The sequence below is a fragment of the Apium graveolens genome, chromosome 10 (genome assembly GCF_009905375.1).
Source record: "Apium graveolens cultivar Ventura chromosome 10, ASM990537v1, whole genome shotgun sequence".
Classification (NCBI taxonomy): Eukaryota; Viridiplantae; Streptophyta; class Magnoliopsida; order Apiales; family Apiaceae; genus Apium; species Apium graveolens.
The window spans coordinates 198742625-198754383 of record NC_133656.1 but is presented as its reverse complement, the minus strand read 5'-3'; positions in this window follow the sequence as shown (position 1 = coordinate 198754383).

Genomic DNA, 11759 nt, shown 5'->3' with positions numbered 1-11759 from the left:
ATCCTCGAATATACAAATAGGCCTATGACATATGACTTACAATCTCCCCCTATTTGTTTGTTAGACAATAACACACAAATACCTAAAGGATAACTCAACTAACAAATAAGAAAAAGATATAAACAGAAATGCAAAGTAAATAGTAGAAAAGTTATGGATGACATTTAACCTTTTCCAGATTCCAAATAGATGTTCCTCTAGACTGAACATATCTTCAAGTAGTTACATCTTCATTTGTACAACCACATTTCCTGTTGAGAAGCCCATATCTCTCTTGCTTCTCCCCCTATGAGAATCAACTGATTAAAGAAGATCACCTTCATTTACCACCTCTCCCGTACAATAGGATCCGCAGATAAAAGCCAATGGTACTCCCCTTTTGAAAACAGCTTCTTCCCTTACTAGAAAATCACCTTGTGTTTACCACCTCTCCCGTACAATAGGATCCGTAGTTACAAACAACAATGGTATGGTGTAGTGTACATGTAGGATCTTTTTCTTCCTCCCTGCTATTTCTCCCCCTTAGTTGAGAAATCCTCCAAACTATTACTTAAGCTTTTATCTCCCCCTTAAAGAAAGAATGTATGCCGTTGTCTGAAGGAGTTCTCATATTCACTTGGTTGGAAAAGAAATAACAAGTAGTTTCTCTTTCTTCCTCACTGTGAGTGTGTGATTCTGTTTAGTGTACCTCACATGTGTTTCACTCTTCTCTCCACTCGTGTTTACACTCATTCTCACAAGTGTATCACTCCACTCATAGCTCCAAAAATCAGCTGTACCTGCAAGGAAAATCACCTTAGCCATCCTTAAGGAGATCATAGGTGGTGCAATGGGAGTTCACAAATCCCCATCCTTGTTAAACTCGTCAGATGAATCTGAGTCATAATCTACAAGTTGCTAGTTTCCCTTTTAGGGTTCCAGATTTGAATTCTGGGAAGGTAAACAATGATCCAAAGAATTTAGCATAAAGATCAAGGTTCCCTTCTAATGTCTGTGAAGACATTTCCTTGTGACTCATCAGGTAATATCTGAATCATTGTCAACAAGTTGCCGATCTGCACCAATGTCAGATCCACTATCCGCAGATGCATCCAGGGGATTTAAGCCTGGGGAGGTAGATACTGACCACTGACATATGGCTTTTGGATCAGTATCCTCTCCTAACACCTGTAAAGGCAATTGGTCCATTAACGAACCTTAAACAATCGAATCTGACCTTAAAATGGTCGAAACTCTTGTTTCCGTCAACTCATCCTTTGTGTGTGTAACATCTCCTTGTGCATCAATAATTGTTTATATTTGAAGTGGTGACACTACATCGGATGTCTTGGCCGACAGGCTAAATTCAATAGACGCACCCTGTTGAGAGAATGAATCTAGTAACTGTTTTTGTGCCTTTTCAGCCATTACATCTTTTTGAGAAGATGTATGGGGGCTAGCAGTTGTCTCGGTTTAAATACTACGCATCTATGTAGGAGACAGAGCTACTGGGTTGACTACAGAACCTTCCTTATGTGGTGCACTAAGGCACTATCTCCCTCACGCTCATTCATACTACATTTAGTGGTAAGAGAGTGTTGGTTGGTTCTGTTTCTGTGTTTGTCTTTTACAGTCTGGGATAGATGTTGTGGGTTTTCAACCTCATGACTGTCAATGAAAGAACGTCATTGGAGACTGAACCTGTATCACAGAACATATGGTAATAGAGAGAAAATGATTTACAATAGTGATTTCAAAAGATTTTACATGACATAAGAAATCACTAATGTATAAAGAAGTTTGAGTTCAATGATAGCATTATCAATATATCACTGCACATGTAAAATAATATGATTATGCCTAGTGATAAGAGAGTTATAAATATGACGACTCTACTAGTTCATTTTAAACAATAACTTCAGTTAGAGTGCCATAACATGTTCTTGACGATTGCTTGAGTAGTACACTAGTTCATACCAACCTGAAGTGAGATTGTGAAGAAGAGATTACACAGTCCAATAGATCTGCAGCTGCAAAGTCCATGAACTGTGGTGCATTGACTTCCTCTTTTGACTCACCAACCAGGAGTACACTTGTACACATCTTACTAGAGTCCAATTCCAAGTGTAATGTGCAGCAGGTGCCTGATATGTCGTAATATTCTCAAGTCTCGTCACTGGTGCTATATGTTAGATGATGCTTCCTGATAATAAACTAGCACACTATACAAAATTTTCAATGATAACATTCCCAGCTTGCAAACAGCCATATCCCTCGGATAAACCTTTGCTGTTATCTCCAAAGGTAACCATGGGGCCAGCTTTCTCAACCACATTTGATAGCAGGGCTCTATCTCCGGTCATATGTCTTGATGATCCACTGTCAAGAATCCACACTACCGGTTATACCTGTTTAATGCCCTGCACTACAAATGGATTAGACCTTCTTCGGAACCCAAACTTGGTTGGGCCCGGCATACTTGTAGAATTGTCCTTTGTCAGGCAAAATAACATTTTTAATTTTAACTGTCTCAACTTTCTCAATGACTGAACATTTGACCTTGTAAACATCCTTAACAAATTTCTGTTTAAGCTTAGGCACAAATGTCTCCTTTCTAGCCTTAGAAGGACTGGCAGTCTTAGACCTATCATGCTTCTTGTTATTCACATGCTAACGAGGAGTAGTCTTATCATTAGAAACATGATTACCATTAAAATAAGCATATATAATATTAAAAGCACAAGACATACAATTAGAAACACCACATGCTTTATGAGAGTGATTAACAGCAGGCAATTTATGCATGGTAGACATGGCATTTTTGTTATCCAACTCATGTGTGTCTGAGTTAGTCTCAGTTGCTTTCACAACTTTGACTGGAACTTTTGACACACTTGACTTGGAAATAACCTTCTCATTAGCAAGATCTTCAGCACGTATTTCTTCTTGAATAACAGAAGAGGTCGCATCAAATAGTTCAGCAATTGATGGTTTATAGAGGGGTTCATCAACACCCTTAAGCACATGTGGTACTTCCCTCCCTTTAGCACAGACACGAGGAGGGGAGTTTATGCCTAATTCTCCAATAGCAACATTGTAATCATAACCTATTCCAGATGTTTGGTTAACAGATTGCTTACTGTAGAACTCTTTAGCCTTCGAACAAGAATTGAAGTAGGCTCTAACCTTAGTCTCAAGACCGGTGATCTTGTCTTTGAGAATAGTTTCGAGTTTTCTATAACAGTCAACTCTATTCTCTAGAAAAGATACTTGTTCTTTTAATTTGTCTTGATTAATGTGCACAAGTCTTAATTCATTGACCTCTTTCTCAAGGTCTGTGATCTGTAAACTTAACAGTTCATTATCACGACGTGCACAATCTAAGTTACCTCTTAGATGATAAACTATTTCAGCATCAGAAAGTTTTACCTCTATTCTTGACGATGAAGCTTTTCCATCAATAGCCATAAGAGCAAGATTTCCTTCATCTTCATCTTCACTGTCAGTATCATCCCAGCTTCTTCCCTTTGCCAGATAAGCCCTTTCAGAGTTCTTTCTTACTTGATTTGGCTTCCTACATTCTGTGGCAAAGTGTCCCAACTCATTGCAGTTATAGCATCTAATGGTGCTCCGATCAACCATCCATGTTTTGTATCCACCACTGCTGGTGTTAGAGGATGAAGATCCACCTTTCTGGAATTTGTTGTAGTTGGACTTGTACTTAAGCTTGGGATTCCTCTTGAATCTGACATGGGAGAATCTCTTGATAATTTGGGCCATTGACTCGTCTTCCAATTGCTCCAGCTCTTCCAAGGAATAAAAATCATCACTTGATTGATTTGTAGTAGGAGGATCATATTCTGCTACTAACATATTTTCCTCAGCCTTGGAACACTGTACCATTCTCTCCAATTGTTGAGATTGTTGTTGTTGTTGACCTTCAGCTACAAGTGCAGTAGATGTGCTGACCATTCTATCTTTCCCGTAGACTTCCTTTTGCTGAATCTGCTCCAACTCATAGGTTTTCAACACACCATAGAGTCTATCCAAAGAAATCTCACTCAGATCTCTAGCTTCTCTAATGGCAGTGATTCTATGTTCAAGATGAGTTGGCAGTGTTAAAAGAAACTTTTTGTTGACTTCCCTGATTGAATAATATTTCCCATTTATGTTCAGGTTGTTGATCAACGCATTGTACCTCTCAAACACTTCAGTAATTCCTTCTCCTGGATTTGATTTAAAATATTCATACTCAGAGGTTAGGATCTCCAACTTGTTCTCCCTAACTTGCTCTGTGCCTTCATTAATCACCTCAATAGTTTCCCACATGTGTTTGGAATTTTTACAGTTCATCACATGTCTGTTCATCAAGGGATCAAGGAAATCAATTAATATTAATTGAAGGCTGGCATCCAAGGAGGCTTCATCTTTTTCAGCAGGAGAAAAATCCTCAGGATCTTTAGGATAGGTTCTGGCTTTGGTGATCACAACATCATCTACAATCACCTCTGGTTCAATAACCATCGGAGTTCTTATCCCCTTCTTTAACAAGTTTGAATATTTGGGATTTGCCACTTGTAAAAATAAGAGCATCTTCTTCTTCCACATAATATAATTCTCTTTATCAAATTGTGGAATTTTAACGGTTCCAACTTTTTGTGAAGTCATTATGAATTTTTGAATGAATAAAAATTCAAGGAGTTGAAAAATCACAAAAGTCTAGGATCTTGATTTGTTCGTTAATCAGAAGGCTCTGATGCCAATTGTTAGGTCCCAATGTGTTTGTAGAAGGGGGGGTTGAATACAAACAGTACCGAATAATCGAATTAAATGCGGAATAAAAAATGTGAAACAAAATTCAAGTTAAATAAAAATATTATTAAACTTGAAAGGTGTTACAACAACTGTATCGATTACAAGGAATTAATCTCAAATTAATTATCACAAATTTAGAATAAATTCGACATAAACTTTTTCTATTTTTGCAATAATTAGAATCAAATGCTAAACGCGATTTGAGATTAAGTTCTAGGGATTTTGATCCGCTAGATTGTTACACAAGAACAAGATAAATAATTCTAGTGGTTTGGATTTAACTTTACAAACTAGAAATATGATCTTGATTTTCTGCAGATGAAGAATGAAATATTTGCTTTTCTTTTCTGCTATGTTCTTGCTTGTTGACTTTTGTTTGTTTGATATTGGATGATAAAAATGTGTTCTGCTTCTGCTGCTTTTTAAACAATCCACCGAATAGAAAATAGATGGTATGACAATCCTTTTGAACTAGCAAGACTTTCGGTAGGACTATCCATTTCCAGTAGAACTTTCGGCAAGACTATTGTTAGAACTAGCAAGACAATCAGAATGAACTAGCAAGACAATCCTCCTCCTAGTGTAACTTTCGGTAGGACTATCTAAATGGCTTGGAAAGACTTTCGGTATGACAATCCAATTGTCATACCAGTTCAAATATTTGTCTTGCTGATTTAATCTTGAATATTAATTCAAAATCATTTCTGAAAAATGCATAATATTAATTCAGAATTAATTAACCAATTAATTCAATTAATCAATAAATTAATCTTTGCAGAAATATAATTTATTTTCTTAATTAAATTATATGACTTAATTAATCAATAGAGAATTAATACTAATCTTGAGCAGCAACCATTCTTCTGCAAATCTTCTGAAAATCACTGAAAATTATGAATCAATTCCACCACTACAATGTTGACACTCGATGTACTGTCTGGTTCATGAGTGACTAACTTCCGTGACGTTTCTTTATGTCTTGACTTTGACACTTTGATTTTCTTCAGATTAATTCCTTGTAATTATCTGATACCCTTACGAGATCTTTGTCACTTGATTAAATCCACACTCTTGATTTATATCACTGAGGCATGATCAATTCTTGAACTTCTTCCAGTGAATTAATTCCTCAAGTCTGTAGATGAACCTTGTTTCTGAATCCTTTGACAGATATTACCTTGCGAGATCTGTTTGACGGTAGATCCACTATTTACTTATTACATTCTTATTTGAGTTGAGTTAAATCCTCGAATATACAAATAGGCCTATGACATATGACTTACAGAGTTTGTTGGTGAGTATGGTGTTTCAGAGGCTTCTATTATAAGAGATTTTGGCTGTGACTCCACATTTATTGGAGCCACATCAAACTGAATTTGAGAAAGTGCAGGGACTGTGTCTTTAGCACCAGTTTGCACTGTGTGTGTGCCCTGTGCATCCCCAGTGGTTTTGGATTTCTTCTTTCTTGTGTAAGTTTGGGGTGAGCTTGTGTCCCTATCCCTTTTGGCCTGTGCTTTTGGCTGAGAGCTTTGTTCAATAGCCATATCCCTTTGGGAGGATGTAGCTAGAAGTGAGCTTTTGTCCTTTTTAAGCACTGCAGTTTGTTGGGAAACTGCAGTGTGGCTAGGCTGGGATTCACTCAACTCTCCAACCTTATCCTTGGGGTTTCTTTGATGTTCACCCCTTCCCTCACCTAACTGACCCTCCTTCACACTCCCCTCTTTGGCTTTGGTGGATTTTTCAACTTGTACCTTTTGAGAGATACCAGAGGGGGTTTTCTTTGACTTGGATTTAGAAATTACAGTTGTTTTGGCAGCTTTGGTAGGCAACTGTTTGGTCATGGTCACAGTTGTCATAGCTACTCCTAAACTCAAAGAAATTGAGGAGATTGGAATAGTTGAGGGTATGGATGAACTTACCTCACTTACCTGAGGTGTCTGCATTACAGGAAAATAGAACATTGGCACATCCCTATGATGGTTGGCTCTGTTCAAATTTGCAATGATTCTTCTCTCTTGAACCCAACAAGCCAATTTGTTGTTTGGGTTCTCAAGTACAATCTCTTGACAAAGATGGTTAGCCAATAGCATGAAAATCTAGCATAATATACATTCTTTCCCCTTTTGGCTAACTCACCTAGTTTAAAACCTAACTCATACAAGACAAGGTCACTGAAATTGTAAAATTTATCTGTAACTAGCATGTATAGCATGTTAAGCATGGAAATGTTCACAGAATCAAAATTACTGATTTTTTCAGAGAAAACTTTAGTCACAACATCACACATGAAACTCCATTCCTTCCTAAGACCTAATCTTCTAATATCACTTAGCTTAGTAGTAGGAAGTGCATAATGCATGGAATTAAGCATATTAATAATATCAGTGTCATTGTGTGGTGAAGTTACATTATCATCAGGAATTTTGAAACATGATTTTATCACATCACTATTGATACAGAACTCATTACCTTTGATAGTTAGAGTGATGGTTTTGTCAGTAGAGTTGTAGATTGCAGTGGTCCACATCTCTTCAACAACTTCACAGAAAATTGTGGGTGATTCAAGCACGGCATAACTTAACTTACAGTTCTTCACAAAGTCCATCATCTTGTGATAGTCTTCTGATTGCTGAATACCCTTATTGACCAAAGCAGTGAAGTTGTTCTTCTCATAAATGAACCCAGTCTGAGATATAATCTTTACTACAGGTGCCATTGTTAGAGAATGAAAGCTTGAAGAGAAAGAGAATATTTGCTTGAGAGAGAATGAAATAAAAGCAGTTGAATTTGAGAATGATAAAAGAAAATAATTGAAATGAAATAAGCTTTTATACTCTCTCAAAAACAACGGACAAAAATAATAAAGAAGAGTAAATTAACCAATAGAAATTGCCTAAAATAGCCGTTTTAAAAATAAACTGTAAAAATTCCACCCATTATCCGTCGTGTAATGCTTACAAACTGTAAGTATACTCGATGGATAATGTTCAGGGAATTAACGGTTAAGATTTAGACAATTCGACGGATGAGGATAAACTGTTATCCGTCGAGTTTTAAAAGGTTCCAGAAAAGTAATTGATTTTTATTTGCAAATAGTATATCGACGGATGACTCAACTCGATGGATAATGGTCATCCGTCGAGATGCAAATTTTGACTTAGCCAAAATTTCATCCATTACTAAAAAATCAGCTAAATTTCTGGCTACTTTTCAACTTGCAAAATAACTCAGATAAATTCAAGAGTAATTAAGCATACCTAACTCACTTACCAACCTTGAAAAGGTGGATTCGTCCAGTGGCTTGGTAAAGATATCTGCAAGTTGCTTCTCACTTGGAACAAAATGTAACTCTACAGTACCATTCATTACATGTTCCCTTATGAAATGGTACTTGATGTCTATGTGCTTTGTCCTTGAATGTTGCACTGGATTTTTAGTGATGGCAATTGCACTTGTGTTATCACAGAAAATAGGAATCCTCTCAACTTGCAAACCATAGTCTAGCAATTGATTTTTCATCCATAAAATATGTGCACAACAACTGCCAGCAGCAATATATTTAGCTTCAGCTGTAGAAGTAGAAACTGAATTTTGCTTTTTACTGAACCAGGACACAAGCTTGTTTCCTAGAAATTGACAAGTTCCTGTTGTGCTCTTTCTGTCAATTCTGCAACCTGCATAATCTGCATCTGAATAACCAGTTAGATCAAAACCAGAATCTCTAGGATACCAAATGCCAAGTTTTGGTGTTCCCTTGAGATATCTGAAAATTCTCTTAATAGCTATCAAGTGAGATTCTCTAGGATCAGCCTGAAATCTAGCACATAAACATGTAGCAAACATTATATCTGGCCTACTAGCTGTTAAGTACAGAAGTGAGCCAACCATGCCTCTATAGCTTGAAATATCCACAGACTTTTCAGTAGTGTTTAATTCAAGCTTAGTTGCAGTGGCCATGAGAGTTTTTGCAGATGTGCAATCCATTAGATCAAACTTCTTTAAAAGATCAAAAATATATTTAGTTTGAGTAATGAATATTTCATCACTAACTTGTTTAACTTGTAAACCAAGAAAGTAAGTTAGTTCTCCCATCATACTCATTTCATACTTACTTTGCATCAGTTTGGCAAACTTTTTACAAAGTTTCTCATCTGTAGAGCCAAAAATAATATCATCTAAATAAATTTGGACAAATATGCTAGAGCCATTAACATTTCTGAAAAATAAAGTTTTATCTACAGTACCTCTTGTGAAGTGATTTTCCAAAAGGAACTTTGATAAAGTGTCATACCAGGCTCTAGGTGCTTGCTTCAGTCCATAAAGTGCTTTCAGTAGATAAATAACATATTCTGGAAAATTTGGATCTTCAAAGCCAGGAGGTTGACTAACATACACTTCTTCCTCCAAATCTTCATTCAGAAAGGCACTTTTGACATCCATTTGATAGACTTTGAAATTGGCATGGGCTGCAAAGGCTAAGAAGATTCTGATGGCTTCAAGTCTTGCAACAGGAGCAAAAGTTTTATCAAAATCTATTCCTTCTTGCTGACAATAACCCTTAGCAACCAATCTAGCTTTATTCCTGATTACTATGCCATTTTCATCCATCTTGTTTCTGAATACCCACTTGGTGTCTATTGGATCTTTTCCTTTAGGCTTGGGTACCGGCTTCTATACTTTATTCCTTTCAAATTGGTTTAGCTCCTCCTGCATAGCTAAAATCCAATCAGGATCTAACAAGGCTTCTTCTACCTTCTTTGGTTCTTCCTTTGACAAAAAGCTGTTGTATAGACATTCTTCCTGAGTTGCTCTCCTTGTTTGAAATCTAGAAGAAACATCACCAATAATCAGTTCAAAGGGGTGATCTTTTGTCCATTTCCTTGGTTGAGGTAGATTAGCTCTAGATGAAGAGACCTCAATGTTGTCTTGATATGTGATTGAGTTTTGATTGCTAGAAACTCCCCCTGATTTTGTGGATCTCTGATTTGAGAAAAGGGTACTTTCTATGGGTGATCTACCTTGACTTCCTGCTCCTTTTGATAACCCGACGGATGGTGAATTTTGAGTACCGACGGATGAGGCAGGTTGTCTTCCGACGGATAACACAGATTGCCTTCTGACGGATGAAGCATTATGCAACTCGATGGATGTTGAGTTTTGTGCTTCATTGGTGGTAGATTTATCTGCATTATCCTTAGGCACTGTTTCTTGATCACTCTCATCATCACTTTTATCACTGACCATCTCAACATTGTCGAATTTGAGGCTCTCGTGATAATCTCCATCTTTCAGTCCTTCAATCATTTTATCATGAAACACAACATGTATAGATTCCACAACAATGTTGGTTCTTAGATTGTAGACTCTATATGCTTTACCAACAATATATCCAACAAAAATTCATTCATCTGTTTTAGCATCAAACTTCCCATTTTGATCAGTTTGATTTCTCAGAATATAGCATTTACAGCCAAAGACATGAAGAAAGTTTAGAGTTGGCTTCTTGTTCTTGGACAATTGATAAGGAGTCATGCATCTTGCTTGATTAATCAGAGAGATGTTCTGAGTGTAGCATGTAGTGTTTACAGCTTCAGCCCAGAAATATGTTGGTAATTTTGATTCTTCAAGCATTGTCCTTGCAGCTTCAATAAGTGATCTGTTCTTCCTTTCTACTACTCCATTCTGTTGTGGAGTCCTTGCTGCTGAGAACTCATGTAAGATTCCATTTTCCTCACAAAATGCTCTCATGACATGGTTCTTGAACTCAGTTCCATTGTCACTCCTGATTCTTCTAACTTTGAAATCAGGATGATTGTTAACTTGCCTTATGTGATTGATGATGATTTCACTAGCCTCATCTTTAGACTTTAGGAAATATGTCCAAGAGAACTTTGAAAAATCATCTACAATTACTAGGCAAAATCTTTTCTTCAAAATTGACAATACATTGACTGGTCCAAACAAATCCATGTGAAGCAATTACAGAGGCTCTTCAATTGCTGAATCAAGTTTCTTCCTGAATGATGCTTTGATCTGCTTCCCCTTTTGGCAGGCATCACACAGTCCATCCTTTGTAAACTCCACTAGAGGAATGCCTCTTACTAGTTCTTTCTTTACCAGCTCATTCATGGTCTTGAAGTTTAAATGGGATAGCTTCTTGTGCCATAGCCAACTTTCATCTTGACTTGCTTTACTGAGAAGACAAGTTACAGATTCTGCTTTAGTTGAGTTGAAGTCAGCTAGGTACACATTTCCTCTTCTCACACCAGTGAGAACCACTTTGTTGTTTTGATTATTAGTCACAACACAGGCTTCTTTATTGAAGGTTACTGAGTTGCCTTTATCACAAAGCTGGCTGATACTCAACAGATTGTGTTTGAGACCATCCACTAAGGCAACCTCTTCAATGATGACATTATCCTTTGAAATCAAGCCATATCCCACTGTATAACCCTTGCTGTCATCTCCAAAAGTAATACTTGGGCCAGCTCTCTCCTTAAACTCTGTGAGCAGGGTAGAATCACCAGTCATGTGTCTTGAACAACCACTATCCAAGTACCAAAGATTCCTTCTGTTTCCCTGCACATATCAAAATCAAATCAAGTTGATTTTGGTACCCAAGTTTCCTTGGGTCCTGCCTTGTTAGCTTTCTTCTTCTATTTCTTAGGTCTTAACTCATTTGACTTAGGAATTTCAGATTCTTCCTTAGTCATTTGGGTTGGGCCTTTGAAACCATTTAATGCAACAGAATTATCATGCATATTATGGCTAACAGGAAATGACATGCTTGGTGCAAACATGTTATTCCAGTAAGGCATGCTAAATGGCATTTGAGACATATTGTATACAGCATAATATGGATTAGGTGTAAATGGCATATTAGCAAACTGTGCATTCATATTCTGTGTAGGCATAGCATTAACAGGCATGGGAGGCATGGCATTTATGTTGGGAAATTGAGACTG